An 8,821-nucleotide genomic window follows, 5' to 3' on the forward strand; every position below is an offset into this window, starting at 1 on the left:
AGGTGCGGTATGTTGATGTGTTTGGTGACTAAAACAATTCTTATATCACCTATGTTATTGTGGGAAAAAATATATATTGTAGTACCAGATATAAATTTGTATCAAATGAACAAATATCAACCTATTCTTAGTGGTTTGCAACAGTTACCCCTACCACAGAAAACGTGACAGCAGCAGCACACACCCAGAGAAGGCAGTCCCAGGTGTTCGGAGGGACACCTGTATAGTGCATTTATAAGCTCAGGTAAGCACTTTTTTTTTGGTACTTTCCAATGTTACTCATGTAAAGCTGAGGTTTGAGCCAAAAAAATTATAGAAAATCTTCCGGGATTGAGGGGGGGGGGGTCACTGGTGAGAAATCAGCTGGGATGGGGCGGGTTAACAGTTTAGGTAAGGATGGGTGACTGGAAGAAGAGGTGAACCCCGGTAGGGTCAAAGCAGGGCAGCATGTGAAGGAAGGTGATGTGTGGTGGAGTCAGGGGTTGGTGATGAGAAAGGTGAGTACTTTTTTCCTAGGGAGGGATTATATTTCTTAAAATGTGGCATCAGGCTAGACAGAAAAGAGTTTGCTAGTGTCATGGAAGTGGATGGGTTGAGACTTGCTTGTGTAGGACGTATACAATATGTTAAATGTTTCAGGTTCCAATGACTTGCCCTCTTCTGAAGTAAGTTCGTTTGCCATTAGCTTAAATTCTAATTGTTTGATTCTCTACAGGATTATTGAGGACTCTACTAAGTCTTTCAGGTTCGTATGTATTTATTTTTTTCAGCTTAGTAAAATTAATTGATATCAGATGGAATAGAAAATATACTAGTTTTATTCTCACCTTGAGTGGCAAACACAGTTTCAATTTCCTCTCCACGAACACTAATTATTTTCCAAGAGCAATGATGGTCTTGGCATTAAATCAGCATAAATTGGTGGCACTGGCCAGATCGAATTTAAAGTCTGTCATTGTATTTTACCTGATCATTCGGCTTAATTTGTTTTGCCCGAGGATGCTATAATGAGCATGTGAGTGATGTTTACTCTCAGTTAAGTTTGGAAATGAGTGGCCCAGCCACACCCGGCCCAACCCGACCCGACCGTCACACTAAGCAGAGGCTAATACCTTTACTCCTATGTGAAGTAAAGTTGTAATTATTTCTGCAGGTGTAATTAATTTTGTTATCAACTAAAAACTGACCCATGAACATATAAGAACCCCTTGGAATCACGAGTTTTCCAAGGGAGTGTTATGCTCTGATTGGAGAACAAATGATGTTAAAAAGATTTACCGTAGTAAAACTGTGTTTTTTGGCATCAGTTCTAGCAATTAAATATCGGAGATTCCACCAACAATTTTATATTAACGTTTTGGTATGTGTTCATGGTGAAATCACCAACGGAATACACCCCATTTCTGGTTTTCATCATCTCATCATTTCTTCTTTATTCAGCTACAGTCATGAAGAAATAATATATCAGAGGGATTTTGTGATAACATGGAGCTTGCTCGCTTGTTATGTGCTTGCAAAGCTCACTTTACTGGTTTATATTATAATTATTTATCATTTGTTTATAGAATTATGTTTAGCTTAGGTGAGATTTTTTTTCTTCAGCTTGAGGATATTTTATTCATCGAATCCATCAGTGAGAGAACTCTTTCCTATCTCCGGAATATTTTTTTTTTTTTTTGAATAGCAGAACAGAGGAAGCAAAAACAAATCCATGCACCAGATTACTCGTGTCCACTGTTCATAAAATATCTGTAACAGTTACACTTGAACAGCAGTAGGTTGAAGTCTGGAGGGAAATAACTCTGGGGAAGCGAGTTCCAGAGAGAGGCAGTTCGGGGAATGAAAGAATTCTGATAGGCAGAAGTTCTGCAGTATGGCTGAGTGACAATCCAGTCATGAGCGCTGCCAGCTGCCTGTGTAGCACGAGGGAAGGCATGGAGAGGTGGCACCATGGACGCAACTTCGTCTGAGCATTTGCTGTAGAAATATATCTGTAAAATAACGCAAGGGAGGCAACATTCCTTCTTACTTGTAGGGGAGGTAGTTTATTAGTAATAGCAGGGTTATTAATAATTCTAACAGCTTTGTTCTGAATTTTATCTACTTGTTTTAATGCAACCTCTCCACATCTGCTCCACAATGGTGAGCAGTGTTCAGGCTGAGAGTGCACATGACTCTTATAAATTATAACTAACTGCTCGTCAGTGAAGAAGTTACGGACTCTGGACAATAATCCAAGTTTCTCTGAGGCGGTTTTAGCCATTGATCTGACATGACAGGTCCAGCTGAGGGCATTGTTAAGCGAGACGCCAAGAATGTCAATACTTTTGGAAATGGGAATATTTGTAGCATTGAAGGTAATATACGATTCTGGCAATACCTGCCTAGTAGTAAATTGTATACTGTATATTTTGTTTTGCTAGCATTAAATGAGACAAGGTTGTTTTGTCCCCATTCACTAATCGTGGATAAGTCTTGATTTAAAAAGATGGCTGTACTGAGGTGAGAGTTAGAGATATCGGACTTTGGAAATGGATGTCTGCATGTGAATGAACTATGAAGTGTTGAGTCAACTGCGTATGAATGGATGGGATTGTGGGTGACAGATAAGAGATCATTAATATGAACGAGGAACAGGGTTGGTGCCAGAACTGATCCCTGCGGCACGCCGGTGTTAACTGAGTGTAAAGTGGAATATACATCATCTAGTTTTACTCTTATTTTTCTAATGCTGAGATATGAGGAAATCAAAGGAACAAAAGAGTTTAGTCCATAGCAAGGGAGTTTGGACAACAGGGAACGGTGCCACACTCTGTCGAAAGCTTTAGAAATATCCAGAACTGCTGCATGAGTTTCACCATGTAGGTCAACTGATTGATGGATGGTATGAGTTAGGAGATTGAGTATGTCAATGGTGGATCTTTCTTGGCGAAAACCATATTGTCTATCACTAATTAAGTTGTTGGATTCAAGATGTTTAACTATGTGCTTATTAATTACAGTTTCAAAAATAATAATGAAATATACTTGAACAGTAATCCCTTTAAGACCCAGAAACCCAAAGTCCTGGACATTTTGGGCTAGGGATCTGGGACACCAAAAATGGCCAAAAAATGTTAAATTGAAAAAAAAAAAAAAAAAAAAAAACGGTATGTATTCATCCCTACTCTAAATTTGCTGTGCGGTGATGAACAGCTGTGTTTGGCGCATAGTTCTGGTGATGTTCGCCAGAGCACACCTGCATCCTCCCCAATTCCTGCCTGCCTACCGTCATGACTGCATGCTTGTTGCCGTGGCTGCCCATGTGCTCACTTTTATGAAGAAACAGTGAATAAACTGCAATACCTCACCATTAGACCACATGGGAATTTTCAGTGTTGTGTAGTGTTAAGAAATTAGAATTCAGAGTGCAAATTTTTAACCCCTCCGTGGCAGCCAGTGTTGAATGAAGTTTAGCCTACTGTATCAATGGCCGCAGGCGTCGTTTCAGCGCGGCCTATAAAAAACTGCAAAAATTTTTGGGAAGTGAATGAACATTCTGAACGTCTTCACACTGACATACACTACACTCCCATACACCTCATCAAGCAGTTTAAAGCCTGCTGCTGAGTGGATTTTCGATTTTTTCGCTCCTAGCCATGCCTAAACAAACACAACTACACCCATTATCTCGACCCAGGCAGAACGTATCATCTTTGTCCTCTCTTGCAAAACACACACAACCACCTGCTTACGATTATGAAGTAATACTGGCACATACAAAAAAAGACTTGGTGACACGCAATCTGAACCTATCAGGAGGCTTCAGGAGGAAGCTTTGGGTGTTAAGCAATTAAGGACCATTACACTCACTTCGGAAATAGCAGAACTACCAGGGTGCTATTCATTACGATTATGCTCCAGAAGGCCATGTGGTCAGTAAGAAGACTAGCTGGGATTCTTTGTCACTTGCAGAATGCAATGCATTGCAAAAGATGAGAATTGTGCACCAAGATAATCCCCCATCCCACTCATCGCATCTCATCAAAGGATTTTTGTTTCCAAACACAGGTTCTAACAGGGGCAGCAGGCTTGCTTCTCTCCTGATATGGCTCCCCGCTACTTTTGGCTATTTCCTAATTGAAAATACCACTGAAGGGTTCGAGAATTGAGAATACAAATGAGATCAAGGCAAATGCGGCAAAGATCTTGTTGGCGATCACTAAATCTGACTTTACAAATTGTTTCCAGGAATGGAAGGTCTGCTGGGCTGAGTGTGTTGAGGAATATTTTGGAGGGGATTCAAGTCTGAACTCGGGAACCGAGCGTTTTTTCCTACCAGCTAAAGGTCGGATACTTTTTAAGTAGACCTAATATGGTAACAGATTATCTTGTCTTGATGTGATTGACACTGGTAGAATTTGTAAATAAGGAATAATGGCAATTACGGAGAGTCGTTTGAACGTTTAAGATATCTTCTCAACAGTAAGATACTTCAAGCGTTCAAAGATATGAGCTCAGGGAAAAAATATCACAGAACGGTTTCAGAATACTACTAATCCATCATTCCAACAACTAATGATTTTAATTCGCTTAGGTTAGGTTTCGATCTGGGAAGGTTTCCTACAACCGGTATTAAACTTTCCATTACCACTTGGTTCTTTTCATGTTAATACAATCGTTTGGTAGCAGCGAGAACAGATTACCTAACAACAACATTGCAACGAGCCAGTGAGATAAGTTGCCTTGTAACAGAGGACACAGCAGTGCCAGAACTTTCTTTGTTCTGATCTGCAGTGTTTTTGCATAGCGTTCACTGAAGATGTCTTGAAATACAGACGAAAGCTTGGTGCTCCTCTGCCTTTTATTTTCCTGCGAGTTTTTACAACATATCTATCATCATGTGCTTATGTGACATTACTTTCAAATAGGAGTTTATGTGTGTTACTAAACCAGTGGCTGGTTCTGAATGGAAATTGACAACAAAGGTGAGCAGCTGTTTCCACATTTTGTTGCTACACACACACACACACACACACACACACACACACACACACAAAGTACCAGGTTCGGTAGAAGTAGTAGTAATTAGCTGGAATAACTCAGTAAAATTCTGCAAATGTCAGCGTGAAAAGCAAGTGTCAACTTCGTTAGCAATCACTAAAATTTTGAGTGTATGTTGTGGAAGATGGGAAGGATAATGTGTTTAATTATAAGTTTTACTTTGTGCATAAAATAAATTATCTGGGATTTGCCAACACTGGAGTCTATATTCTTAAGACAAGTATATTTGCGAGTTGTCATTTCAGAGCAGAATGTTATTTGAAAATGAAAGCTTTTATGATGTTAGAAAATAGTTTTCGAGCATCCCATCGAAGCCAACGAGCGAGAACACTTACACAGTCAAGGTTTGCTCACCAGACCAACAGCTGGATGGAAGAGTAAAATAAGGCAACATCTAACCGTGCAAATTTTTGGAAATTTTGAACTTTCAACTTACAGCAATGCATTATCTCTGCTTTATACGGTAATGAAAAATTAATGTGACCTTGTGAAGCTTGTTTTCTCAAAATTAATCCACATTTTTCCGTATTTTGATAACAAGAGATAAAATATATCCTAAATCAACAGCACGGAACGAATCAGTGTTCATTTAATTGGGTATCCTAAAAGCCACTTACATAATGAGAGTTGGTTAATAACCAAATACTGATTTTATGAATGATTTATGCATAGTGAATTACTTTGTTTAGTAATGTATGGTACCGTTGCCGTCATACGTAAAGTAATCCAAGTAGAGCTTTGGCGCGAGTCACAAGTCGCGACGTGCTTGGTTGATTTTTAATGGATAGTCAACAAAACGAAAAGCATTTCATTCACGTCTGTCCTAGCCTGCATCTCTTGCTCTATTTTCCCTGCGTCCATGGTTGATTCCTCTACATGACCCCTGTATACTCATTCCTCTTCAATCTTCCTTCCTTCTTTGCACCCCTCCGTGTTAAGTACCTTCTCTCCTTCGATTTTTTTTCTTTAACATCCCACTTGACGTATCTCCGTCCTGTCAAGAACCACTTTCACCCTCAGTTAGCCCATGTCTTGACTCAGTCTGTGTCTGACCCTCCCCCCCCCATTACCGTTCTCAGCATTGACTGATCCTCTCTCTTTGGCTGAGAGAGAGAGAGAGAGAGAGAGAGAGAGAGAGAGAGAGAGAGAGAGAGAGATCAGTAAATACTTTTAAGAGGAGTATGGAGAGAGAGAGGAAACATGGGGCAGGTGAGAAAAAAGGAAGAGGAAGACGAGAAAAGAAAGGGGAAAAGGGAAGAAAAGGGGAATGAAGAGGCAGGGAATGAGACACCAGAGAGATTAGAGACAGGACAGAGAAGGGATGGAGAAAGAAAGAATGACACAAAGCTCCTGCTTGTTCTTGTACCACAAGTTAAATCTCTTTGACAGATTAGAGGAGGAAAGTAGAAGTTAGGATGGATCGAACGAAATAAGGAAGAGCTGAGGGACAAAGAAAAAAAAGAGGAGCTGAAGGAAAGGAGATAACTAGGGAAGAGAATGAAAAAGGAATATGGAAAAATTTATTTTAAAAATGTGGGAAAAAGTAAATGTACTGTATGTTACAGAGATTTACATAAAATGATGAGAAAGAAAGACAAACATCAGTTACAAGATAAAATTATTATTAACACATTCATCACGAGAAATCCTTCATAAATACATCCTTTTACTCTGAGGACATATTTTTCATTATTTTCTTGCAGTATTAAACAAGAAAGACGTATGTAAAGACAGGGGTTAGATATAGCCTTCATTATCCATTTCACTACCATAGGTCTCCCCAGTCTAAGCAAAATCACCGAGACTGAGCAAGTAAGCCAGCAAAAATACGTCAATGGAGTGAAGGGATTAATATAGCCGTCTTCTGGTAGTAAAACAGTGTAATTATAGAGAAATCATATATTAATGACAAGACAGAAAGAACTGAAGCTACCAGCACTGGTAGGCATCATGGTGGGATAAGCAATGATACCCACAAACAATAAGCAAACCAAAGCCATATACAAGAAAAGAAAAAAAGACATGGAATGTTCGTGGCAGCTTCTTTTTTTATTTACATTCTTTTAATAAAAATCACTGTAGAACGACTGTAGTACTGTAATAAAATCCTAAAATACAGATATGACAGTGGGATGAACACAGGATGGGTAGAGAATATAACTCTGTGAAGTACTATAACAAACAGAGAAAATAATATCGACCAATAAAAGAAAGAGAAGAATGAGAAAAGGGAAAGAAGAGAGAAAAAAGAAAGAAGAGGGAAGGATAGCAAATGAGAGGGTGGAAAAGCATAAGTGAGGGAGAGGGGAAGGGCAAGAGGCGAAAATGCGAAAAGAAGTGAAGAGAGGATACTACAAGCTGACATTCTCGGGAAAAAAGTGAGTTAAAAAATACTGAAAACGAGAGGGGATCGAAGAGAAAATATTCTCATGGGGAGGGAGGGAGAGGAAAGTGAAGGAAATGGAAAGAGAGCGGTAGGAAATGTAAGTGGGGGAAAGACTGGCCACATTATAAAAAAAGGGGGGGGTAGGAAAAATAGGTGAACTGAGGGAAGGAAGAGGGAATAAAGCGGAAGAAGAGAAGAAAGGATGCGAAATAAAACAAATGGAGAGGCAAACGAACGAAGAGGTGGAGGCCAACGTGGAGTCGTTAGGTCTTGATGGTAGTTAAGATGAGGGGACGAAAGAAAGGAGGGGGGATTAGATGAAGGTGTCTTAGGAAGAACAGTGGAGGAGAGAAAAAAGAAAATGAATTGGAGGGTAGAGGGGGTAGAGAAGCTGATTAGAAGGGTTAAGTATGGTGAGGGAAATTAGGGGAAAGGGGTAAATATTGAGGTGATGGGAGGGTGAAATGTGTGGGCGAGTGAAAATCAGGAAAGAGAAGGAAAGAAAAGGATTAATGAATAAGAGAGGAAAGTAGTTACGAGAAGAGGTGATATGAGACCGACAGTTGAAGAGAGTAGAGAGGCGTAGGAAGAATTGTGAAATGGAGGTGATGGGAAACGGGCGAAGAAGGACTTGAAAGAAGCATAGGAAGAAAGACGAAATATTGATGATGGGAAAAGTCGAAGGAAGAGATGAGGTAGGCGTATGAAGAAATCAGAGATATGGGTAGGGAAGAAGAACGAGATGTGATTATAGTGATGGGGTTGGGATGCGTATAGGGGCAGGTGACGTGGTTATGACGTGTGGCCGATTGTGGTAATGTTTGTTGGACATTACACCCCAGCTGTGGTTAGTTAATGGTCATAATAATTGCCTCACTGATTCCATATTATACACCCTGGCTCACAAACGCAAGTAAATTAACATTAATGTTGTCTAAGCATGTCCTTGATGTGCTGGTTTATAATGCACAATTTTGTATGAACTTCTTTTAGAATTATTTATAAAGAGCAGCTTTGTATATGAAGACTCTGTTGATTTTGCTGTGTTCTTTCCGTAAACCACACATTCTTCATCATTTTCTGCCTTCTCTTGCACTTTCTCTGGTCTTCCAATCCGCATCACTCTACTTGTTCCATCTTTTCCTGCATTCATATTCATTTTTAGATATAGATAACTTCTTTCTTTTGCAGTCTTTTTTCATATTATGTACATCCGTTTTAACACCCCATGTCCTTATTTTTCTTTATCTTCCCTTTATATAACATTTTTTTTCAGTGACACTTCAGTCAAATTCTTGACTCTCCACTCCAACGTTCTCCATTTATCCCTTTCATTATCCACAGCAAAGAATTATTTCTTCTTGTTTTTATCAGTACAACATTGTGCTATTG

This window comes from Coenobita brevimanus, chromosome 72 (genome assembly GCF_032717465.1).
Source record: "Coenobita brevimanus isolate Jiangsu-jjx chromosome 72, ASM3271746v2, whole genome shotgun sequence".
Lineage (NCBI taxonomy): Eukaryota > Metazoa > Arthropoda > Malacostraca > Decapoda > Coenobitidae > Coenobita > Coenobita brevimanus.